The sequence below is a fragment of the Squalius cephalus genome (assembly GCF_949319135.1).
Source record: "Squalius cephalus genome assembly, chromosome: 3".
Classification (NCBI taxonomy): domain Eukaryota; kingdom Metazoa; phylum Chordata; class Actinopteri; order Cypriniformes; family Leuciscidae; genus Squalius; species Squalius cephalus.
This window is the reverse complement of record NC_137124.1, coordinates 45,681,989-45,709,659: the sequence shown is the minus strand read 5'-3', so window position 1 is coordinate 45,709,659 and position 27,671 is coordinate 45,681,989. Positions and strand designations below refer to the sequence as shown.

Below are 27,671 nucleotides of genomic sequence, written 5' to 3'. Positions count from 1 at the left end.
TGTCTGTACCAAATGTTAGAACTGAGCTGGGGAAAAAGGCGTTTAACTTTGCTGCTCCCTCTGCATGGAACAAGTTACAGAAAAATTTGAAACTTAATAAGCTTGTCTCATTGGTTACTTTTAAGAGGATATTAACTGACTTGGAAGCAGCCACATCTGGCTGTAGTTGTTCTGCATGATATGCTAAGGATTTGTGGTTGATGTAACTGCTATTTTAGTTGTTTTATGTTATTGTGTATTCTGTGTTGTATGTATGGTTGTACTGCTGCCTATCTTGGCCAGGACACTCTTGAAAAAGAGATTTTTAATCTCAACGAGTACTTTCCTGGTTAAATAAAGGTAAAAAAAAAAAAAAAAAAAAAAAACCTTTGCAGATTTTATACATTCACAAACAGCTATTTTCCTGCATGAAAGGGAATATTCGAAAAAGAATAATAGTGGCACTTTAAATGTTACTAATTCTTTCAGAATGTTCAGAGAACATTAAAAAATAATGTTCTCATAATGTTTGAAGAATGATCAAATTGAATGTTTATATAACTAATATTAATATTTTTTACAAAACTGAACATTTTGAACATTCAAATAATAACTTTAAGAATAAATAAGAATAAACTGTGGTAGATTTTTCAACCAAAGGTTTTGGAAACATTTAAGATTCAAAAGCATATGAATGTTGTTCCTGCAAGAAAAATAAATGTTAGTTATGATTAATTAAAAAATCCATCACAAAACTTATTTTTACGCTCGTTTCACACATACTCCGTTTGCAGTGCGTATGCGGTGCGTATTTTTTTTCATCCCCATGTTAACAGGTTAGAGCTTTCACACTGCACGCAGATGCGGTCCGGCGATCCGTTCCAGGAGCGGTGCGTATACAGCAGTGCAGCGATCGTTTCCGCACTGAGTCTATTTTTGCTATGCTGCACGCGCTGAATTAAAGTGACAGCGCATGTTTCGTGGTCAAAATGAACACAGATTGACATGAAAATGTAGTAATTTCATCATAAATGCATTTAATTAAATAAAATGTAGTAATCTCGCCACAAATGCATTTAATTATATACTACTATTTTTCACAGTCATCTTTTTACTTTAAGACCGGGGTAAAGCAAGGAAAACTACAATTTACTTCAACAAGCCCAGTAAACAATTACCGTCTTTCAACGTTGAAATATGGTTGAAAATAAGTCGGTCCGCCTTGGACTGGTTTACGACGTGCTTTCAACTAAGTAGTTTCGGCCGGACTGTTCGACTACGTGTTTTCAACTGATCATCTAAGACATGTTTTCAACTGATAATCTAAGACAGCTAGAATAGTCTGTTATACATGCTAAAACAACGGAGAAAACAAACTACGAAACCATGTTCATTATCTCAAATAAATTTAAAGAGTTTTACATATTCCGTTAAAGTTATAAAAAAATACATTGAAACTGTACGTGCAATGAGGATTCATACTTGGAAATAATTACCACACCCCAGCTGGCGGCAGTAATGCACCATTAAAGTTAGACGCCAACCGCCATAAAACCGAAAGAAGAAGAAGCAATGAGGCGCGCGCGCGAACATGCATGCGCGCTCTGTATTTTTCCACCCATCATCAAGCCAACCGCCAGAAAGCTCTTCACACCAGAAAGCAGCTGTGTAAAGTAAGTAGCTATGATGGCAAAATAAGTGTAACATTATAAACGTTTACCTTATTTCAACCAAACCTGACTTTTTTTATTGTAAACGTACTAGCTAGACATTATGCGGCTAGCTACCACGTGTACACACCACACCGATGGACTGTTAGCTAGCTATCTGTGTGAAATTCCCAAAATGCGGATATTAATAAGCCATTAAGGTTTAACTGTTTGTGATTTATTTTTTTAGTTATGTAACATCGTAGATAGCCAGGTTAATTAATTTCAGCTTTGGTTTATTCATGCACCATCTAATATATTTTCTTTTGCAGCTGTAATGAAGTGGAGTAAAACTGCCACAGAAGTTGAAATCGGGGCTGCTATGGCTGAGACACTTAAACATGCTCCCGGGAGAGGTGGAGGTCGCAAAGTGTGAACATTTGTAGTGTAAATTTTCTGAGTTGTGTTTTGTGTTGACTTTTGGAATGTGAAATCTGTGTTTTATTGCACTATATTTTATTTAAAATGTGCTGTTTTAAGTATAATAAAGCTATTCTCTCTTTAAAGCTTTGTTTTATTCATATGTTAATCTAAAATGTTATTTGGCATGGCATGTTAATGTGTTGGGACTTAAGAATTGAAATTTTCAATAGGCATCGAGTAAACGTTGAAGATTGACCTGTTTTCAATGTTGAAAAGGCGGACAAATTTGACGTCTTTTCAATTTTCATTTTCAACCTTCAGTGGACCGTAATTAGACGTTGAAGATTGACCTGTTTTCAATGTTGAAAAGTCGGACAAATTTGACGTCTTTTCAATTTTCATTTTCAACCTTCAGTGGACCGTAATTAGACGTTGAAGATTGACCTGTTTTCAATGTTGAAAAGTCGGACAAATTTGACGTCTTTTCAATTTTCATTTTCAACCTTCAGCGGACCGTCATTAGACGTTGAAGATTTACGTCTATTCAACGTCTAATAGACGACTTTTTGCTAGCTGGGAGGCGACATAATGAACGACACTCATCTCATTCGTGGAGGTGGAAAAACAAGTTCTTTGTGTCATGCAAGATTTATTGTATAAAGATTTAAATTATGCTAAAGAAAAGGTATGAATCTGCTGTTTTTGTCAATTTTAAGTTTTAAAGGGGTAGTTGATTATGATTTCACTTTTTTAACTTTAGTTAGTATTAGAGTTGAGCCGGATACTCGGCTGAAACGAGTAATGCACTTTTGTCGAGTACGAGTATTATACGAGTAATACGAGTCAATATCTGTGCTCGGATAAAAAAATAAAAAAAGTTATGTTGAGATTAGGGCTGGGCGATATATCGAGATTATATATATATATATATATATATATATATATATATATATATATATATATATATATAATGCGATACGGAATTAGACCATATCGCATCGATATAGTTCAAATTTGCACTGTGATCCTTGCTCCAAGCAAGCTGACCCGGAGCTCTCTGCAATGCTCCCCGCCCCTCCTTTTCCACTTTGCGTGCGTGTTTAGAGCATGTTATGTTATAACATGAAATAAAGTCTTTCACCTCAGAAAAACGGACTTTCTTGTCCTGTCAGCCTAATACTGTAGTCGTAGCGCACACTCAATTGCACGCGCAAATGCGGCGGTGCGCGCTGTGTATCGCCTCACTGTATATAAAGTGCAAAAGAAACTACGAGCATGCAACGCCGTTACGTTGTAAATTACACGAAATAAAAGTAATGCAGGTATGATTTTCATTCTATTCACCAGGAGCAGTTTCCATGTTTCATTAACAGTTCTTGTTAGTATTGTGTATTCACCATGGTAACTGTCGTTTCCATATTAACCCCAAAATGCCACTATTTTTCTTTGTGTTATTTTTTTATATTTTTAAATGACTGTGGTGGCTCATACCAACATTGTATTAACAAAAACTAGGACTGCTATTTAATACCTTTATCATAGGCCTAATGTTTATTAGTACTAGTCTTTACTATTAGTCATATTCTTACAATTTATGTTAAGTAAAGGGGGACAGTACTTGTGTGTGTGTTAACAAATTTTGAAAAAAAATAAAACATGAAAAATAAAAAATATCGGGATATACAGTGCAATGCATAAGTGAATACACCCATGCTAAAGTTGACTAAAAAGAGGAATAAAAAATCATATTTTGGAAATTGAACGTAATGCCTTAATTAAAAAAATTTGGAAAAATCCAACCTTTAAGGACACCAATTTTCTTTGTGAATGAATAATGTATCGTAAATAAATAAATGTTCTTCCTTAAAATGCAGGGTGCATAAGTGAGTACACCCCTATGTTAAATTCCCATAGAGGCAGGCAGATTTTTATTTTTAAGTTTTTTTTTTTTTTTTTTTTAGGATACTATGCATCCTGATAAAGTTCCCTTGGCCTTTGGAATTAAAATAGCCCCACATCATCACATAGCCTTCACCATACCTAGAGATTGGCATGGTTTTATTTCAGTTAGCCTAAAGTTTGATTTGCATTGAGAGATGATCTTATGGAAAGTACCCCATGCCAATCTCTAGGTATGGTGAAGGCTATGTGATGATGTGGGGCTATTTTAATTCCAAAGGCCAAGGGAACTTTATCAGGATGCATATCCTAAAAAAAACTAAAAAAAAAACTTAAAAATAAAAATCTGCCTGCCTCTATGGGAATTTAACATAGGGGTGTACTCACTTATGCACCATGTATTTTAAGGAAGAACATTTATTTATTTACGATACATTATTCATTCACAAAGAAAATTGGTGTCCTTAAAGGTTGGATTTTTCCTAATTTTTTTAATTAAGGCATTACGTTCAATTTCCAAAATATGATTTTTTATTCCTCTTTTTAGTCAACTTTAGCATGGGTGTATTCACTTATGCATTGCACTGTATATATCGTACATCGAAATTCAGCCTAAATATATCGGGATATGACATATCACCCAGCCCTAGTTGAGATGAAAACTCTTGTTCATTACATTTTACTTCATAATTGCAACCGCATGTGTTGTATTCATTGTTGCAAAACTTGTTCTGTAGTTCGTTTGTTAGCGTGATCAAAACCATTGATCTGAAGCTCAATGCTGATGCTGTCATGTAAATAGTTTTCTAATCAGCAATAATTATAACAATTTCTGATCAACCCATATCAATTGCATGCTTAAAATAACATACTGGTTAAGCCCCGCCCATTTCAAGACAACCCGACCCACTTCCGGGTTAAATCCCGCCCACTTCCGGGTTAGGCCCCACCCAGTCCGAGTACAGATACAGATACAGATAATTCATATGGTTAACAGATACAGATACAGATAATGCTGTACTCGCTCATCCCTAGTTAGTATGTAATATTGCTGTTTGAGCATAAACAACATCTGCAAACTTACAATGCTCAAAGTTCAAAGCAAAGGGAGAAATTAGCTTTTAAAGAAATCGCTTTTTAAGGACTACAACAAACGGCTGGTTGGGACAACACGACATTCATCCCGGGTTAGTGACATCACCAACCCTACAATTTGCATAAACCCTGCCCACGGAACACGATTTATAGATTATCAAGACAGAATATGATAATCAATGACTAGAAGCTAACTACACATAAGCTACAGAAATTCATCAACTAACCATTCAGAAACATCCTGTTGCATTCTACATGTTGTCACCTTTTCTTGAGTCTCTCCATCATTGTCTGAATCTGGTTTGAACATAAAAGGCTAAAAGTTTTTGAAATTTTCAGTGCATGTCTGTGTGAGTGCAAGCTGTTGAAGTTCCGCCCTCTGTGCTGGGTGCAGCAGCTCATTTGCATTTGAAGGAACAGAAAACGGTGCGTTTTTGCTCACCCTCAAAAATTGACAATTTTAACATGCTATGTAAAAATATCTGTGGGGTATTATGAGCTAAAACTTCACATACACACTCTGGGGACATCAAAGACTTATTTTACATCTTGTGAAAAGGGCATTATACCACCCCTTTAATTTAAAATGTATGCGATTTTAATATAAGTACATGGTTAAATCTGGTACCACTTGCTTGAGCAACTTAATATATAATCTATATAGAAGTAACACATTGAATAATACGTTGTTTAAATTGTGTTTAAACATGAATATGTCTATTAAAAAGTGTATATGTGTACAAAGAGAATCGCAATTCTGACAAAACTTTTTTTTAAATAAAAGTTGCTGATAACTTCTGGTTTTGAAATACATATAGTGAGTAAATGTGTTTCTGGTACAGCCACGGATCAGTTGCGCACTGCAAACGCAGCGTATGTGAAAGCACTATAGCGCGTGCTGCTCCTGTACCTCATACGCACTGCAACACGCACCACATACGCACTGCAAACGGAGTATGTGTGAAACGGGCGTTACAGTTTAAGTATTTAAAGTGTAGTAAATCTCTATTTATTTTGGAGTTGAAAATATTTATTTTCCCCAAGCCATGCACATGGTACAAAATTTCCAGTTTTAGATGCATTTGGATTTCAGTCTTACCGTTCATGAAACCCTCGTCATCTGAGCTGTCTCCGGCCAGAGGATTGAAAGAATAAAACTCCTCAGAATTTCACCTGGAAGACAAAAACCACAGAAACATGTAACATTTTAGAAGTCATACTATTTGCTCCCCAGTATTTCTGTATGAATTTATATTTCAGTTTATATTGTGCTGACTTTATTATATGCCTTGATATAGCTTTGGACCTGTATGTGTTGTGGTCCAGTGGCAAGTGTTCAGCACTAAATGCTTGTGTAAACAGAGTCCAAAAACGTGTTACCTCTTATGATAAATTATCCACTAAGGTAATAGTTGTTAGTCAATTTCCACCACGGAATAAAAAAAGGGGAAAAAATTATCAGCGAGTTATCTCTCAGTTCTCATTTTATTTCTCACAATTCCCAGTTTCTATCTCTATCTAGTTTTGAGTAAACATCTCACTTTTTTTCTCTGCATTCTGAGTTTACATCTCTTTTAAAGAACGCCTAATTTTGTGTACAAAAGGTTCAGTCTGTATCACAAAATGCATATATTATTCAAAAAAATGTTTGGTACATTCCTTTTCGTATTTATATTATTGCACAATTATTACAGGTATTGCATTAAAAAAATTAATATTGCATGCACAAAATGCATTTCATGATCCAGACAGACCCTTTGTCCACAAAATTAGGCAGGTCATATTTATTCATAAATTCACTGAATTTTAAAATATGTCCTCAGAACTGTGCACTGTTTTTGGTGGGTAGGTTATAAGGAGTCAACTATGGCAGTCTCCAATTATGGAGACTGCACAAACACATTTTACACATTTAACAAAATCACATATTACTCATTTCACACTCACAAAAATTGATTGGTTTGATTTTAATCACTTCTTTATGGCCTTTTTTCATCATAAATTAGGCATAATTTGAAAGCTTTAACACTCAATTCAAAATTCTGTTTTTAAATTGGACATTGCATAATGGAAATCGTACTTTAAACATTTTTAGTGGACTCAATTTTTGCAATATCAACTTAAAATTTGGAACACAACTTGGTTAGACTAGGCTTTGATTTTCTAGTAAATGTAGAGTCCAAATGTTTTTTACACTAGGCTTTGATTTTCTAGTAAATGTAGAGTCCAAATGTTTTTTACACTATCATTTTTTGAAGTGCAATAATCTGCTGAGTGACTTATTTAAAAAGAGACCAACTTTAGGTCTGTATTTCAAAGCAATCACTAATTACACACCATTTGTGTTGATTTTAGACTTGCTGGTGTGCTGTTGCATAAACTTATTCTGCCAATGAGTTTTCGGCCACTGTTTAAACAGACTGTAACGTCAATCATTCACAGCTTCATTTTAATTCATATCATATTAAATGTGCTGTCTAGCCTGACTAAGATCCATTTCATATGTAAACGGCAATCTGTGATCAGGTGTAAATAGGGCCTTTGTGTACATCATTACAGTAGATTGTGTAGCCACGTGACAGCTGATGATTGACTGAGTGATTGATTGACTGATTAGATTTGGGAGCTCCACACATTGTCAGACCTGAGCAATTAGTCTCCAAGGAAAATCAGATAAAAAAGCATTAAACAAAGTCCTTTCTACACTCTCAGTTTGTTTTCTCATGTGAGTCCCTGGAGCTTAGTGTTTTATTTAGCTTCACTGCTAATTATGCAGATGGATATGTTTACTCTTCAGATCAAAGTTTCTTCCCTCTGTATTATTTACAGTTCTAAACAGTCCTTTCATTAGTATGGCCAACAAAGACTTTAGCACCTCCCCCTTAGAAAACTCATTAATTAGTGTGCATAATTAGTTAAATGATTTAGAGTTAAAACCGCTGTGCTAACGGACTCTTGTCTAAAGTAATTCCACCTCAGATATGGAGCACCTGCAGTCACGTCAGTGGCCTCAATCTTTGAAATGAGTAAATATGCACAAAAAATATATATCAGGCAAAATTCTGAATAATAATAAATATTTGGCTCCCTACATAAGTGTGAGTCTGAATTGAATTGGTATTGCCACACTTGATGTTGAACTAATACAAAATTAAATATGAGTTGAAAATGTCTAAACACAAATGTTCACAACACAAATACAACTACAATACAGCATCCTGCACAATGTCCATTACATTGTTTACAGATAACAAAAAAACTATACAAATAATACCTAACTATACAAATAAACAATTCAGTTAGGTCACACAGTATATTAGCTCATTTACAGTATATTAAAGTTCACAAAAAAATTATCCCATCATTTACACACCCTCAAGCCATTCTAGGTGAACATGACTCTCTTCTTTCAGACAAGCACAATCGGGAGTATAAAAAAAATATTTAAAAAAATACCACTGCTCTTCCAAGCTTTATAATGGTGGTGAATGGCGGTCCCGATTTGAAGTCCAAAATATTGCATCCATCCATCATAAAATTAATATACGACTCCACGGGGTTAATAAAGGCCTTCTGAAGCAAAACGATGGGTTTTTGTAAGAAAAATATCCATATTTAAAACTTTAAAATCTAAAATAACTAGCTTCCGGCAGACAGCTTATACGCAAGTTGACTTACGCCAAAAGAGTAACCCCTGATGAGATATATGACGTAGGATGTAGGATGTAGGAGTAGCGTAAGCTTTGATGCCTCTCGCAGGTCAAACAAATAGGGCTGGGCAACAAACTCAAGCTCCTCTTCTCTTTTATTGAAATTCTCCAACATTTCTCTTTAAAAATTCTCGGTTTAGACTTCTAATTCGTGAACGGTGTTTTGTTTTGCTCTATCCTCTGCGCTTCCGCGTTTGTCAATACATTATGCGTCAGGTCAGGGGTTACTCTTTCACCGCAAATCAATGCGTACGGTCGTCTGTCGGAAACTAGTTATTTTAGTTGATAAAGTTTTAAATATATATATATATATATATTATATAAATATATATTTTTCTTACACAAACACATTGATTCGCTTCAGAAAGACTTTATTAACCGCCCGGAGCCATGTGGATTACTTTAATGATGGATGGATGCACTATTTTGGGCTACAAAATCTCGTCCTCCATTCACTGCCATTAAAAAGCTTGGAAGAGCCAGGACATTTTTTTATATATTTAGGGATAATGTACTATCGACAGTGTAATAACATATGTAGTTACATGCAAATGCTTTAAATTGAATTGCAATGTACCAACATAATGTCACATGTGCTGCACATGGGTGTTTTGTTATTTTGGGCCATGTGCTCGTGTCTATTGTCTAGCCCCTCCCATCTTGTTATCTGATTATTGGTTAATTTGTCCCACCTGTCTGTCTCGTTACCCTCCTTTGTTTGTTCCCCTATTTAGCCTCCTTGTGTTTGTAGTCTGGTGCTGGTTCGTTGTCCGAGTTTCCCGTTCCTGGAGTCCTGAGTTTATGAGTTTTTGTACCTTGTCTGCATGTTACTAATAAATTTCCTCTGCATCTGTATCCTCGTCTCACGTTAACTGTTTCGTGACAGAACGAACCAGCCTAAATGTGGATACAGCGGAGTGAGATTTTTCCTCAAGGAGAGGAGAAAGGATCCTCTATTTCTTTGCTGGAGTATTTCGCCAGGTGCGCTCAAAGGACTATGGAGGAGGAGAGGACCACGGCAGACGGCAGTCAGCGGAAAGGAGAGCCTTCACCGCTGGTTCCGAAACGGAGGAGAGGGAAGAACCCCTCCGTGACAGTTCCTGTGGACCCAGTTCCGGTGGACCCGGGATTGCTGGTCCCAGTTCCGGTGGTCCCAGTTCCGGTGACCCCGAAACGGAGGAGGAGAAGGAAGACTTCCTCCATGCCTGTTCCGGTGGTTCCTGTTCCGGTGTCCCCGAGTCCGGTGGTCCCGAGTCCGGTGGTCCCAGTTCCGGTGGCCCCGAGTCCGGTGATCCCGAGTCCGGTGGTCCCAGTTCCGGTGGTCCCGAGTCCGGTGGTCCTGAGTCCGGTGGTCCCAGTTCCGGTGGTCCCAGAATTCCCTATCATCAGTCCTGCCATGGCCAGGAGGGCCGTGCATCTCTTCTATGCAGTAAAGGTATTGCATGCGTGGAGGAGACACAGTGGGTCTGCCGAGCCTGTGTCTTCGGACAAGATGGCCGCCGCCGAATCTGTTCAGATCACGTCTGCCCAGCCAGAGACTGTTCACGTCACGTCTGCCCAGCCAGAGACTGTCGTCACGTCTGCCGATCCAGAGTCTGTTCCTGAGTCTGAGCCGGTGGTGTCTGTTCCTGAGCCTGAGCCGGTGGTGTCTGTTTCTGAGCCTGAGCCGGTGGTGTCTGTTCCTGAGCCTGAGCCGTTGGTGCCAGTTCCAGTGCCTGAGCCGGTGGTGCCAGTTCCAGTGCCTGAGCCGGTGGTTCCAGTGCCTGAGTCGGTGGTGCCAGTTCCAGTGCCTGAGTCGGTGGTGCCAGTTCCAGTGCCTGAGCCGGTGGTGCCAGTTCCAGTCCCTGAGCCGTTGGTGCCAGTTCCAGTCCCTGAGCCGTTGGTGCCAGTTCCAGTGCCAATTCCGGTGGTGCCAGTTCCAGTGCCTGAGTCGGTGGTGCCAGTTCCAGTGCCTGAGTCGGTGGTGCCAGTTCCAGTGCTTGAGCCGGTGGTGCCAGTTCCTGTTCCTGAGCCGGTGGTGCCAGTTCCTGTTCCTGAGCCGGTGGTGCCAGTGCCAGTTCCAGTTCCTGAGCCGGTGGTGTCTGTTCCTGAGCCGATGGTATCTGTTCCTGAACCGGTGGTGTCTGAGCCGGTGGTGTCTGTTCCTGGGCCGGTGGTATCTGTTCCTGAACCGGTGGTGTCTGAACCGGTGGTGTCTGTTCCTGAGCCGGTGGTATCTGTTCCTGAACCGGTGGTGTCTGAGCCGGTGCCTGTTCCCTGGCCGCCCGAGGGAAAGTCTCCGCCCTGGCCGCCCGAGGGAGAGTCTCCGCCCTGGCCGCCCGAGGGAGAGTCTTCGCCCTGGCCGGTCGATGGACTGTCGTCTCCGCCCTGGCCGCCAGATGGACTGTCTGCTCCGCCCTGGACTCCCGAACTTTGTGTGCCTCCCTGGCCTTCTGAACTGTCCATTCCCCTTGTCCCGCCCTGGTCTGTCCCTCCCTTCCCGCCCTGGTCTGTCCCTCCCGTCCCGCCCTGGTCTTATGGAGCGTCTGGTAGCCGCTCCGTAGGGAGGGGGTAATGTCACATGCCTGTCCTGTCTTGTGCTGCACATGGGTGTTTTGTTATTTTGGGCCATGTGCTCGTGTCTATTGTCTAGCCCCTCCCATCTTGTTATCTGATTATTGGTTAATTTGTCCCACCTGTCTGTCTCGTTACCCTCCTTTGTTTGTTCCCCTATTTAGCCTCCTTGTGTTTGTAGTCTGGTGCTCGTTCGTTGTCCGAGTTTCCCGTTCCTGGAGTCCTGAGTTTTTGAGTTTTTGTACCTTGTCTGCATGTTACTAATAAATTTCCTCTGCATCTGCATCCTCGTCTCATGTTAACTGTTTTGTGACACATGTATGAGCATAATACAGTGCTATGCATAAGTTTAGACACCCATGCTAAAGTTGACTAAAAAGAGGAATAAAAAATCATCTTTTGGAAATTGAACTTAATGCCTTAATTTAAAAAATTAGGAAAAATCCAACCTTTAAGGACACCAATTTTCTTTGTGAATGAATAATGTATCGTAAATAAATAAATGTTCTTCCTTAAAATACAGGGTGCATAAGTTTGGACACCCCTATGTTAAATTCCCATAGAGGCAGGCAGATTTTTATTTTTAAGTTTTTTTTTTTATTTTTTTTTTTAGGATACTATGCATCCTGATAAAGTTCCCTTGGTCTTTGGAATTAAAATAGCCCCACATCATCACATAGCCTTCACCATACCTAGAGATTGGCATGGTTTTATTTCAGTTAGCCTAATAGCTGGTTTGATTTGCATTGAGAGATGATCTTATGGAAAGTACTCCATGCCAATCTCTAGGTATGGTGAAGGCTATGTGATGATGTGGGGCTATTTTAATTCCAAAGGTTAAAAATACTTAAAAATAAAAATCTGCCTGCCTCTATGGGAATTTAACATAGGGGTGTCCAAACTTATGCACCCTGTATTTTAAGGAAGAACATTTATTTATTTACGATACATTATTCATTCACAAAGAAAATTGTTGTCCTTAAAGGTTGGATTTTTCCTATTTTTTTAAATTAAGGCATTAAGTTCAATTTCCAAAAGATGATTTTTTATTCCTCTTTTTAGTCAACTTTAGAATGGGTGTCTAAACTTATGCATAGCACTGTATATGTGCATTATAAATAAGTATATTATATAATTTTTACACATTTATGAAATATACACTTTTTTTGTATACACATTTTTCTTTTCCTCAAAATACAATGATGCAATGAAAACTAATGTCATGCAGACAAATGATATCATCCAAAGTGAGCACGAGGAAGGACAGAGAAGAGCAAAGGAACTAATACTGAGCCTTGTGGCACACCACAATTTACCACTGTAAGTTTTTTTTTTTTTTTTTTTAAGACAAATAAAGTGGTATCTATTTGAAATCTGAGATTTGAAACCAGACATATTTGGCATCTGCAAATAGACGTGCATCAAAGGTCAGTGAATGGTCAGGACATTTTAACACAATTTTATAGATATAGTAGTAGGGAATGTTACATGTTCTTGTTAATTTTGATCAATGCTCATTTTCTTCTTTAACTACTATTATTCAATTACCATTATATTACCATCTAAAACATCATTGTAGCATAGTACTGCCTCAGTACGCTTCTTATTTGACAATAATTTTTGAGAAGTTGTAATAAGTGCTGTGTCATGTGAACAAGTCTTTTAGAGATGCTTGTCTTTGACCAAAAATATATCATCATCTGGTTAGTTTTTGTAACCACTCACTTTCTGTGTAATGCAGCACATAGAGAGGTATTTTATTTCACAACAACCAAACGGTTGCAGAATCACCGGCTGTTTTTTTTTTTCTTTCTTCTTCTCCTTCTTCTTCAGATCTCTGTGCTGAGCGGAAACTCTTTGATGGCGAATCATTTCTGTCCTCAAACACTTCACTTTTGTGTGCTAATTTTGGCTCTGCTGCTAATTAACAGCTCTATGCTGAAGAGTTTGAGCATGCAGCCGCACAAACTGTTCCCCGCTGTGTGCGCATGTGTGTACCTGCCCGCGCATGCACACACACACACACACACACGCACGCACAGGTTTGACACCATTCTGTCAGAATGCTGTGAGAGCAGAGCTCACTGTTTCTCAAAGAAGCAGAGCACAAACGAACCAACAGGAAACCGTTTCTATCACTGAATCATTTGAAACTGTCTCTCTCTCTCTTCATGTCAGTCTGTAGAAACAGCTGTCTGAGTGTCGTACGGCTGTCTGGTCCCTGCCATGATGCTTCTTGACTGTTGAAAAGCTGTAAGTTAATTAAGATGTTCTGTATTAATTCAGACATAAGCACAATGTCATTATTCACTGGAGACGCGTTATACATTTACACATTACTCGGATGTATCCTTAATTTAATTACATTTTAATGTGCGAGAGTTTGGCTCATGGCGGCCATCTCACTGTGTCTAAATTTAGTAGAGTGTGTTTGGAGTCTGTTGGTTGTTTGTTTGAGATGATATTGACAGCAGGTGACAGTAAGCTTGTGGGACGATCTCACGGGACTCAAAGTGACACGTACGAATGCTGATACAGCTTCAGTTAAAGCTTCAATCACTGCTGAGATTTCACACTATCTATCCATCTGTCTGTTGTTATATCCATCTATATGTCCGTCATTCTATCTATCTATCTATCTATCTATCTATCTATCTATCTATCTATCTATGTTCATGGATAAAATCAGTAGAAGGGCATTTTTAGGTCATGCAAATGTAGTAGAGCTCCACTATGGCAATACACACACACAGCTCATTGTAAGTGAATTAATTTGGTGATCTCTCGCTGTGTTTAAGTGGGCCAGACAGCAGGGGATGAGAAAAGAGCAATATTCATAAATCTACCACAGAAAGAAAGGCAGAGAGAGAGACAGCTGGAGGAAATATGGCCAAAAATGGAAATAATGGTCTACATAAAAAAAGAGGAAAAAGATGAATTAAAGAGCAGAGCGTGTGAAAGAGCAGATGAAACAAGAAAATAAAGAGGCTGTGTGAGAGATTCACATATGCGCCACTAGTGTGTGCTGTTCAACTAGTAATGACACACATTCACACAGACCCTGACACAAACACACACACAAACACACACACACACACACACGCACACTCACACGCACACACACTCACACACACACACACACACACACACACGCACGCACACACAGTGCTGTGACCCCAAGACCATTATGGGAATTGTAGTTCTTACACAATGAACTGAGCTGATCATCTGTCTCTCTGTTACTGATAAGAACTGCAAGATTACATCATCAAATAAACCAACAAAAAAGTATTGCTAAAAACACATACACTGAAAACATCACAGACAGACAGATAGGACACAAGCTGAGAGACTGTGATTTGAAAGACAAATCGTTCTTGGAACAAACATCAAACCTGATCCGTATATATTGAATGACAACGCAAGAGGCTGTAACATGTCTCCGTTTGGCCTTCAGCAGCTCACTGTGTGTGTGTGTGTGTGTTATTTTCTTATTAATGCTCTATTTTGAGAGTGTAATATATTCAGCGTCTCCAGAGCTTTTCCTGTTTCCAGCAGAATTTGACTCAAGCACACCATTAACTTCCAGAGCTGTGACTCAATAACTAAACAACCACGCAGACAGTGTGTGCATTTGTGTGTGTGTCGTACATCAGACGAGCTGCAGTCATATCGCTGAAAGTTTGAAGATTTTGAAGTCATTTAAATAAAGCTCAAGTGTGCTCAGTTGTGTGACTTGAGGTGTGCTTGGTTGTAATGCAATTCAAATCACGACTATACGCACAAAATAATAAGCATGGACTTTAAACGCGTCTAAAAATAGACAAGTGATTTCACTCCCTGTCTGTCGCACGCACACTCCAGAGACAGTTCTTCAGCACACCGACAGACAGACAGATTCTCAGTATAAAAACAAATTGAAATGATGAAAACTTTCTGAAATCACTTACGGTTTCATGGACAAATAAATGAGTGTTAAACGATCATGCAGGATCATCAGAAACTCATTTAGTTCAGAGAGGATGCATTTCCTTTCATTCACAATTTTCTCTCAGTTAAACTTCACTAATCAGCGAAGAAACTGGATCTGAAGAAAACATTTTTATACTTCACTCTCTCTGAAGAGTTTTATAGGTCATTATAATGAGCTTTCAAGTCCTTCCACAAAATGTCAAATTTAAAGACAAGAGCTCAAAAAATAATATTCAAAAGCCCTGCCCCCTTCTGTAGGCCCAGTCTCCTCCATAAATGCATTGTAGGTGCCACTCCCACACAAGTGTACATTGACATATATGGCCCTATCTTACACCTGGCGCAATGCAGCGCCAAGCACAATGCAAGTGTTTTTTGCTAGTTTCAGTCCGACGCAGTTATCATTTTCACATCCTGCGCCACGTTGTTTAAATAGCAAATGCATTTGCGCCCATTTGTGGGCCCAAGGGGCGTGCTGGACTGAAAACGAGGTGTGTTCTGGCGCATTGTTGGCACGTTGCTATTTTGAGGCAACATAAATAGACTGCGCCATTGACCAACTGAAACCTGGTCTAAAGTCAATGGCGCAATTTATTTATTTTTAATTTAAAGAGCGTGTTAGTAATGTGCGCCTATAGGCGAGTCCACAACGCGTGTACACTCTGCTTATTAAACACACAGGGACACACAGCAACACACAAACATGCCAAATATTTAAAATAAAAGGATTACAATGTAAAAGATTATTATTGTGTACATAAAGATATGGTGGAATCTGGCTTGTCCCGTAGATGGTCTGCTTGCACACTTTTACCTCGCGCACGAGCAGTTCCGTTTGCGCTCTGGAGACGGCTTCGGTCTTTCCACTATCAAATTGCGTCATGTAAATAGCGAATCTGCCATGGCGAGAGCGCAACTGGCATTTAAAGGGAATGGGAGATGAAACTCTGATTTGTTTAATGCACGTAAATCCCCAAACACACCCATTACTCATAATGAGAATAGGGACAACCCTTTTAGACCATGCGCTTTAGACCATGCGCTTAGATCATTAAAATAGGGCCCATGACCTCACATGAAGTTCACAGGGAAATTTACCCATCAGTCATAGTGTGCCATCTCAAAACTATACAGTACATGAAGTTTGACTGAAATAAACGTGAAAAGAAGTTAAGGTATAATTTATATTATTATATACACTCAGAGGCGGACAGAGTACACAGCTTTATTACTTGAGTAAAAGTACAGATACCCCTTGCTAAATTTTACTCAAGTACAAGTAAAAGTACTACAGTCAGATGTCTACTCAAGTAAAAGTACTAAAGTACTTGTTTTTAAAAGTACTTGAGTACCAAGAGTACAAGAGTACATTTTCTAAATATTGCATTACTACTGCCATAGTGCTTACATTTATGTACAGAAACGTCCTACATGGAGTTATGAAAAATGTTAATGTTAATACTAGGGGTGAAACGGTACACAGAAGTCACGGTTCGGTTCATACCTCAGTTCAGACATCACGGTTCGGTACGAGTTCGGTACAATGGAGGGAAAAGCAAAACAAAAATGCAGAAGGCAATTTTTTTTTTATTGTGCATGTCTCAGGCTGTACCACCTAGTGTCATACAGTCTCTCCCCTGAGCTAGCTGCAACAGCCTGCCCTGAAGTGTGTAAAGTAAGATGTAAACAAAATAAGACAATCAGCTATAAAACTAAAAATAAAGCATCTCTTATTTATGTGTGGACGCACGAGCGCGAGGGTGCGCGCGGCAAAAATGTCGTCATTGTGGTGTGGGCGGTCATGCGCGTTGGGTGTGCAAGGCCACATTTTGCTTGGCGGTGTGCAGTGCACGGCTTTTAGCGCACGGCTCCGCATATGATCCGAAGACGCACGACTTCGAGCCGAATCTGGCCGAGCATGTACATCTCACAGCACCGGCACCCAGTTCTTGCGTCTAAATTAGTTGCTTACATTAACAAAATGAGCCTACAATAGCAGACATCAGCCCTTTAAATAAAAATAAATGGCCATGTTTTATAAAAAGGTTCACAAAACTAAATAAAAATGTTTAGAAATTATGTAAGATAACGTTAATTTAGTTGTAGGTTACGTTCTCATATCCATTTTTTTTTTCTAATGTCACAAGGAATAATCTGGTTTACTGCTTTACACGATTATTTTGCTGTGTGGTTTTGGTGTACTAAAGTGTTGTTTTACTAAAATAAACATTCACGAGTGTAGCCTACCTTACTTCAAACCACTGATTCCTGATGGTTTAGAGGACAATTACACCCTGTCGCACCCTGTCGTTTCAAAGAATATACACCGGCGAGCGCTAAGTATAAATGCCTCGTCCATTTGGGGAGGCGCGCGCACGGTCAGCGGAGGCTCGCGCTGCGGAGGCAGGCAAAAGTATAAACCATAGACAGTATAAGAAGGTATAACCAAACCTAGCTTAAGGCGGGGCTACAGATTAGGTGTCCCTAAAGAACCCGCGTATCTAACAGTAGTTCCGCATTACATTAATTAATTTGCACGCGAGTTTTATTTATTTTTATACCGTATTCTCCGTGTAAATTCATGTAGCCTACCGAACCGTGACGCCCGTACCGATTCGGTTCAATACGAATACATGTACCGTTCCACCCCTAGTTAATACCTTGGAGAATGTAAAGAAATTGAAAGTAAAATCAAGTCATTTTCATCTTTTTACCATGCTGCTTTATTTAACATTTTCACTTGCCCACAAGGCAATAGCACAATGGCAACGCTCTGACAAACCTCTGCTAGAGTTTTAATGGATTTTTTGCACCCACATTTGAACCCGACTGTGTTAAACACACCGCATACTCAAGAACATCAACGCAAATGCTCAGCTTACATTAATGTGTAATATCAGAAAAGAAAATTCAGCTAACAATTGTGTGTACATGTGAGTTTCTCTTTTTTTCATCAATCAAATCACAGGGTTCCAGACTGCGACCAAATATGCGACCATTTTATTGAGAATGTGCGAGTTCAAATTGTATGTGGTGCCATTTGTGCGAGTGCATGGTCATGTACTACTCAGTTAAATTCACGCATGAATTTTCCTGCATTGAACTTGTTTTAGCGCTCGCCAAAGTGAATTTTTGTCGCGCCAAAGTCTTATTTGATCGGTGAGTAAAGTAGATGAACTGCCGCTTGTGACAGGGCGCATGTTTAACTGAATGAACGAGCAGAGAGAGAGAGAGAGCCGGTCGCGCGCGCTGACACACTCGGTCTCTCTCGCGCACTGTCGCTCGCTTTTTCTTTTTTCCTTTTTTTTTATTTATTATTTTTTTAGAAGAAGTAACGGGTACTCACGGTTATGGATAGAAATGTAGCGGAGTAAAGAGTACAATATTTGCCTCTCAAATGTACTTGAGTAAAGTCATGAGTACTCCCCAAAAATGATACTCAAGTAAAGTACAGATCCCTCAAAATTGTACTTAAGTACTGTACTCAAGTAAATGTACTCCGTTACTGTCCGGCTCTGTATACACTATTTTTATTTTGAGTATGATAAATTGTAACAAATATATAGTTTTTTTTTTTTTTTTTTTTTTTTTACATAATAATAATGTTATATATACACTCACCTAAAGGATTATTAGGAACACCTGTTAAATTTCTCATTAATGCAATTATCTAATCAACCAATCACATGGCAGTTGCTTCAATGCATTTAGGGGTGTGGTCCTGGTCAAGACAATCTCCTGAACTCCAAACTGAATGTCAGAATGGGAAAGAAATGTGATTTAACCCTCTGGGGTCGAGAAACGCGCCCGCGCGTTTTGCTGGATTTTCTTCACATTGTAACACAATAAACTTCAATATCTCCGCCATTTATGGTCATACAGAAAAAAGAAATATGAAAAAAGAATCTGTGATATTTCTACTTTTGTATGTGTCCACTTACAATCAAATCAAAACATTGTGCTTTTGTAAAATAAAGAAAATAAACAGGGTGTGCGTTCTGCCTCTCCGTCGCGGTGAACTTTTTTTTCTTGAGCACGTTTCAGTTTATAGACGTGCTCAAGAAAAAAAGTTCACCGCGACGGAGAGGCAGAACGCACACCCTGTTTATTTTCTTTAAAAGTACACACTTAAATGATTATAAAGATATATGGCTCATAAATGTGTGACAAGTATTAGCTGAGCCATATATCTTTATAATCATTTAAGTGTGTACTTTTAAATGATCGGATTCAAACTGAAAACAAATATTCTCTGCTTAAGTAATTTGTATAAAACCAACAAGATGTCCAGCTTCTCAAACGCTTCCTAATTATTTTTAATTTGACCACGCCCACGCGCGCAAAAGAGATTCACATGCAAATCTCCACATGGAACGCGAACGCGCACGTTACCTCAAAAACAAAGCACCAACAAACTTCACAAGTCTCTGCTTTTCGTCGAGTTTGAAAGACGTGCTGTGAGCTTACATTGGATTTACCTCAGAAGAGGAAGAACGCGATTTGAAGACAAGAAAAATGTAAGGTAAGTTCATGTTATTGTTGCATAAACTTAACATTGCAGTTGAACTGTTGCTACATATATGGTGAATATTATAATATTTGGACCCGTGTTTACTGTTACTGTGTTTGTGGATATCTGCTCAAACGTAGATATGTATAATATGGTAACCATAATGTTTCATATTTTGGAGCGAGCTCTGGTTTTGAATGTATCATATTTGGAGCGCGATCGCGTTTGAAAAGCAAAACGCACCAAACAAAGGCTTCATGTTTTTACTATTATCTCATTTCATATCATCATAATGAATGGAAACATTTGAAGTAACATATGATAATCAATATATTTTTCTCTAGCGTAGTTGTTACTGAAATCTTTTGGAAGATTTATAGGCTGCTATAGGTTATTGTTATTATTATTTTATGCAGCACTGTGCATAGCCTATGCTTACAAGGCACAACAAACCTGGTGTTAATTATATTATATATTGTTGGAAACATTATGTGTGTATGTGTATTCTGTGAATTTTAAAAAGCAATTTTAACCAGAAAAATCTAAAATGTATTCCCAATAAATTTTAGAACTATATTCCCTATAGTTTCTCTTGATATCAGTATGTTCACTTTTTTTTTTTTTTTTTCAGGGACCAGATGCCACTGAGTCCTGCTTACTTCAACATCCACATGAGTCTCTGTATATGAACATGGTAAAGTGAAAATCAAACACCTTGGAAATGAAAGATATGTACAATGTTTTTAGGAATGGCACAAAGGTCTCTGTCTTTGGATCATTGTTTTCAATAAGTGCTTTTTTGTCATTTGTTGTGTATATTTGGATTATGTTGTGTTGTAAATAAATCCAAACAATCAAAAAGCCATTCTTTTTTAAATCTCCTCATTCTTTGTGCAAGGTTGCTCAGAATGATAGGGCCTGATAGCTCCTAAAATAGGGCCATTAGGGAGTGTCTTTGTCTTTCTCAGGTGTGAAAAGCTTACATATTAATGAGGTGATCACGCCCCCTTCGCATAAAGCTTTCTCACACAAAACACGTCTTAGAAATTTTAAATCAATATATTGTCTTCTCTGAATGAGCAGTCAGGATGATTTTCACATAGTTTTGGAGCACATATTCTAGGCTACGTGATACAATTTTCAAAAGTCTTGTGAAGAAATAATCAGTAGGGGTTTCATGACCTTATTTCAGTGACAATTTGTTTTTGTATTTTCACAAACCACGCATAAATGTCATTATCTCAAAACTACAAACTTTTACATACATGCTGCTGATATATTATTGTAGCAGAGTTTGTGCTGAATACAGTGTAATCAGACTTTAGCCATGAAAATGTCACAAGTAACTGAAATAAGCACAAATGTCAGATCATGTCAGAACACCTCCAGGACCCAGAAAACAGCTCAGACCCCAGAGGGTTAAGTCATTTTGAGCGTGGCATGGTTGTTGGTGCCAGACGGGCCGGTCTGAGTATTTCACAATCTGCTAAGTTACTGGGATTTTCACGCACAACCATTTCTAGGGTTTACAAAGAATGGTGTGAAAAGGGAAAAACATCCAGTATGCGGCAGTCCTGTGGGCGAAAATGCCTTGTTGATGCTAGAGGTCAGAGGAGAATGGCCCGACTGATTCAAGCTGATAGAAGAGCAACTTTGACTGAAATAACCACTCGTTACAACCGAGGTATGCAGCAAAGCATTTGTGAAGCCACAACACGCACAACCTTGAGGCGGATGGGCTACAACAGCAGAAGACCCCACCGGGTACCACTCATCTCCACTACAAATAGGAAAAAGAGGCTACAATTTGCACGAGCTCACCAAAATTTGACAGTTGAAGACTGGAAAAATGTTGCCTGGTCTGATGAGTCTCGATTTCTGTTGAGACATTCAGATGGTAGAGTCAGAATTTGGCGTAAACAGAATGAGAACATGGATCCATCATGCCTTGTTACCACTGTGCAGGCTGGTGGTGGTGGTGAAATGGTGTGGGGGATGTTTTCTTGGCACACTTTAGGCCCCTTAGTGCCAATTGGGCATCGTTTAAATGCCACGGCCTACCTGAGCATTGTTTCTGACCATGTCCATCCCTTTATGACCACCATGTCCCCATCCTCTGATGGCTACTTCCAGCAGGATAATGCACCATGTCACAAAGCTCGAATCACTTCAAATTGGTTTCTTGAACATGACAATGAGTTCACTGTACTAAAATGGCCCCCACAGTCACCAGATCTCAACCCAATAGAGCATCTTTGGGATGTGGTGGAACGGGAGCTTCGTGCCCTGGATGTGCATCCCACAAATCTCCATCAACTGCAAGATGCTATCCAATCAATATGGGCCAACATTTCTAAAGAATGCTTTCAGCACCTTGTTGAATCAATGCCACGTAGAATTAAGGCAGTTCTGAAGGCGAAAGGGGGTCAAACACAGTATTAGTATGGTGTTCCTAATAATCCTTTAGGTGAGTGTATATATATATATATATATATATATATATATATATATATATATATATATATATAAATAATTTAAAATAATGTGTATATATATATATATATATATATATATATATATATATATATATATATTAGGGCTGTCAAAATTGCTCAAAAATGACGTTTGAATATTCCCTCTAAAAAACACACGAATATTCGAAATATTCAAACATCTGGTTGCGCATTTTGTCAATGACGCGCATTACGTCAATAACAGGACAAATTAATACAAAGAGACATAACTACTTGTATAGGTAGTAAATTTAAGTTTAAACATATTTGACAATGTATTACCAACACAAAACCAAGTAAATAAACTAATGGCCAAGACCGCAGACCTCTCTCTCTCTCTCTCTCTCTCTCTCTCTCTCTCTCTCTCTCTCTCTCTCGCCCTCGCGCTCACGCTCTCTCTGCGCATAACGGTTAAATTAACAACAACAATAAGCACATGTTGAGTGCTGATCAAGAGTTTTGTGCAAGCAATTTAAGGTCGCGACTCTTGTCCCAAATATAGCAGGCTTTATTCAGTGATTGAAACAAATTTATTAACATTAATTGAAGTTTTACAGTATAGAACCGACATTGAACGCTCCGAGCGAGCTGTGCTGTGGTAAACATGGAACTTTTCTGTTTAACGTTAAATAAAATGAGGCACACAATTCCGAGAAATGTGACAACAAAGAATTTTTACCCTGAGGTTCATAAAAAATAAAGTGCTATTAAAAAAGAAAAAGGCTACTTACATTCTTGGTGCTTGTATTAAAAAAAGGAAAAACTGACTGCAATTTATTCCATTGTCTTTTTAGTGCACTGTCAACTTTCAGCAGTGACGCTGTGCTAGACAGTGCGACTCGTGTGACCTGTCCCTCAGGCAGCGCGCGCGCCCACTCGCAAAGCAGACAGCCGCGCCTCTGCTTCCGCGGGCGTGTTTTTCCATATTCGAAATTCACATTCGATTCGAATATTAATTTTCACGTTCGAATTCCTGTTTTTTAAAACTATTCGAATATATATTCGAATTTAGAATATTCGTTGACAGCCCTAATATATATATATATATATATATATATGAAGAGTTCAGATGCAAAAGCCTCTAAGTGCCATCTGAAAATTTCTTCTAGAATGGTCATTTTTATCAAGCGCGCATATTAAAGTTCAGTAATTTCACTTAAATGGCAATGCAAATTACCTATTAATTGTCATTTAAGTGAAATTACTGAACTTAAATATACGATCTTGATAAAAATGACCATTCTAGAAGAAATTTTCAGATGGCACTTAGAGGCTTTTGCATCTGAACTCTTCATATATATATATATATATATATATATATATATATATATATATATATATATATATATATATATATATATATATATATATATATATATATATATATATATATATATACACTCACCTAAAGGATTATAGGAGCACCTGTTCAATTTCTCATTAATGCAATTATCTAATCAACCAATCACATGGCAGTTGCTTCAATGTATTTAGGGGTGTGGTCCTGGTATATATATTTATATATATATATATATATATATATATATATATATATATATTCTGTAGTGGAAACAAGCTTCCAGTAAATTACAGTAAATATTTACTATTGAAAAATATCTTTCTCATTTACACATATGTAACCTGCTTTTTTTTTTTTTAACAACCATGTGTTATTCACACAAGCAGCAGATTTCAGTGTTTTATACATAAATCCACCACTTTTTTTTTAAAGTGTTACCATATTTTATATTATATTCACACAATGAGTCTCATTTAGCATTGTGTTATTTGGCTCCGAAGCTCGGCAAGTTGTGCCATCAGTGTAAGTAGCAGCAGCTGGATAACTAGATAACCACTCAGGAGGAGAGGCCTTCAAAAGTAAAGTATTTATTTTTTTAACTTAAGTGTTTTGCTATCAGTACTTTGATATTTCCAAAAGTTCTCATTTGAAAGCACCCAAAAACTCTCTGATGTCATCTCCAGTATCCAGCTATGCTAAAAATATACATCCTCCAGAAAATTATTGTCATTTTGGAGGGAAAACCGCAATACAAACATCAACAGATTTGGTGAATTCCTGAAATGTTTTGTGGTGTTTTTTGGTTTGTGTCTCCCTACAACTTTCATCCTGTTTGATTAAGTGACAATTCTGATAATGTCAGTATTTCAAAAGATGATTAAAAATATGAATGTTGACGTCATCATGTAAGTTAACTGTCAATCCCTCACTGAGCAATAATTCAATTGAGCTCTTTATGAACATCATTGACATTTGAATTTGTCATTGTGTAAATCAAAGATAAAGTGTGTGTCTTGAGTTTGACCAGAGCAGATTTCTGAAAGTCTGCTAAAACCCTTACTTGCTTAAAATACAACACAACTCATTTTTAAAAAGTTTCACAGTTCAAAAGGTTCTGTCGCAGAGGAATGACCCAGAAACAAAAGATTTAAATTAGTCAGCCAGAGAGCAGAAACAAGCTGCCTTGTTGGAATTCAGAAGCATTGTAAAACCCAATGCAGTCTGTTTGCGTGTACAGGTATAATATCAGTGAATAAGGAAAATAAAGCAGCTACAGTACTTATACAAGACGTCAAAAATAGGAACACCGCAGATCTCTTTAAACTGCCAGAGCTGATTCGCCAGCATTTCAACCAAGTGTCCAATTTACACATGATCTTTAGACAGCCAAATGCTGTATATGTGAAAGTGCCTAAAGTCCAGTGTCACTGTTGGTTAATCAGTCGTGTGGACCTTCAGTAAAACAGATATTATATCTGTATATGTATATAGCGTTTACGAGCAGGTGAAGAAATGACCTGATTTGATAGAGACAACAGCATTAGAGAGGAAATCATATCAATGACCTCGATAACACTAAATACACAAGCGATTCAGGGCAGCGGATTCGTCTCAGGGATTCACTGTTCTTTAAAGATAATTTGAATAAACTCACTTCATAAACATTCACCTTCATTTGTCCCACATACACACACACACACACACACACACACACACTCTCTCAGTTTTATTTCCTGCTCTGCTGCATGTTCTCTTTTCTTTTCATGTCCTCCTCGTCTCCGTCTGTTTATCCGTCAGATCGTCTTAAAAGCTCCCCCAATTAGTTAACAGGGAAAATCTGACTTGTTTGAGACTTTCGAACTGAACTACTGATACAATATCTGCAATTCAAATGTGAGGAGGCTTAACAAGAATATCAGACAAACAGACAGATAGACAGCCAGACAAGTACACACATATTGATGTAGACAGACAGACAGTAATTCTGGATAAATGCGCTGTCAGAATGACAGCTGAAAATCAGCATTTAATGCATTCAGAGCATCAGTGTCTCTGGGTTCAGATCCTCAGGAGTGAATCATTATTGATTCTGAACTTAGTGAAGCTTCCAGTGTTTATTGGCGGCCGGTCTGTCTGATCTCTGCCTCGCATCCCTTTGTTGTCCAGACACGCCCAATTTCCTTTGTTGTTTCGGGAAAATTTGTCTCAATAGGTTGTAGTTTTGCTCTGCTGAGTTTGTTCTGTATGTCCGTCCTCTATCTCTGACTAGTGCCGAGAGAAGAGACATTAGAAACCAAAATCTCATTTATAACATGATGCAGATGTGCCTGTACTGTAATAATTATAAATGTGAACATACAAAAATTAACTAAATATTCCAACAAGTGATTTTTAAAATACCCATATACTCATACTGTAAAAAAACAGCCTAACTCTATCCTGCTTTATTAATATTGCACCATCATGTGAACAAGCATACTCAACCTACAGAAGGCCACTATCACCTTTACAATCTAAAAGATAATTCAGTAGCTTTGTAAATATCAAATAAAAATGTTAAAAATGGAAAGTTATTAATAAAAAAAGCTACACTACCGTCTCTTTATATCACTTAAGTTAGTTTCAGTTGGAATTCCTAAAAATCCAACAGTTTATTTTGTCTAAAATGTGTATCTATTATTTGCTTATTTCATGAAAAGAATAAGTATTTGACTAATAAATTATATTTGTTAGATCTACTTATCATTTTTGTTAAATTTTAATCAAAATATATAGGAATGGAGAAAATACACTGATCTGTTTCAGGAACTACATTTATTACTCACTACTAATCTTTAAAAGTAAATTGGGCATAATCACTTTTCCCAGCATGCTTTGCTACGAATTGGGAGAGCAAATGTGGAAGTGTTATTTTATTCGTTTTTGAGCAAGATTAATATAGATTTTTAACTATATAAATATAGGATGTGTGTCCTATATTTATTAATGATTCATTAATTGACCATGTTTAAATGCACATACATATTCCTGCTATTTATTCCAAGTTGGTAACCCTGTATATTCCTGTGTACATTGTAATCATATTCTATTTAAAGACATCCAGTCTTTTCCCCAATGCTCTATTATTCTTGCCATTTATTAGCTGCATTTTAGCAGGATCATTTGATCAAATCATTAATTTCATTAATCTGCTCAACGATATCAGAGGAAACACTGAAGGATGAATTGGAAAATGTCAGACTGTTATGGTGCATCTGAATATTGGTTTGTGTTCATTTATTTTAATACCTGTAAATTTTTCTCTCACCTGTTTGCTCCAACATGTGCTTTCTTATAGACACATGCCAATATATATGCATTTTATGTTACAAGGATCTACAAAAATAAGGTTTACATTAAGACTGCATAATTTAAAAAAAAAATATATGTACACATGCAATATCCATTCAATCACTAAAAGTCATCAGAAACTCAAGTCGTGTTCTCTGGTGTTAAAGGAGAAGTTCACTTTTAAAATGAAAATTCTGTCATCATATAATCACCCTCATGTTGTTTCAAACCTGTATGAATTTCTTTCTTCTGCTGAACAGAAAGGAAGATATTTAGAAAAATATCAGTAACCAGGCAGTTTTTGGGTCCCATTGACTTCCATAGTAGGAAAAATATATACTATGGAAGTCAATGGGACCCAAAAACTGCCTGGTTACTGATATTCTTCTAAATATGTGACCCGATCTGGCGAAATGAGTCGGAAGTCGCAACGTTCCATTTTAAGATATGGGCCGATTATGTGGAAAAACAATGAAATAATATAAAATTTTTTTTTTTTTTTTGTTGCTAAATTTCAAAGAACAGACATTCAAAAATAATCTCCTAAAGTTTCGTAGTCCAGATAATTGAGTAAAGTTATTTAAATGACTATTAAAGTTTACAAATACTAAATTCGCTGGAAATGAATATTGCTTTTCTCAACTCCTCTCGTCACCTCTGAGCATTTCCCGGGAATCCCCTCAAACGTCTCTGCTCTCCAAATATGGTGTTACACGTTGTATAGAACCAATCAAAAAG

General features: G+C 37.8%; 1 protein-coding gene across 26 annotated transcripts in view; it reads right to left on the bottom strand.

The window, feature by feature from the left end:
* The window catches only part of LOC307155595 (receptor-type tyrosine-protein phosphatase delta), an 846,598-nt gene that overhangs the window by 566,043 nt on the left and 252,884 nt on the right, over positions 1-27,671 (bottom strand). For all 26 annotated transcript variants that reach the window (XM_079866351.1, XM_079866375.1, XM_079866370.1 and 23 more), the window contains exon 4: positions 6,145-6,218. The gene's annotated coding sequence lies outside the window, so the exon portion shown is untranslated. The remainder of the gene's footprint in view (positions 1-6,144; positions 6,219-27,671) is intronic.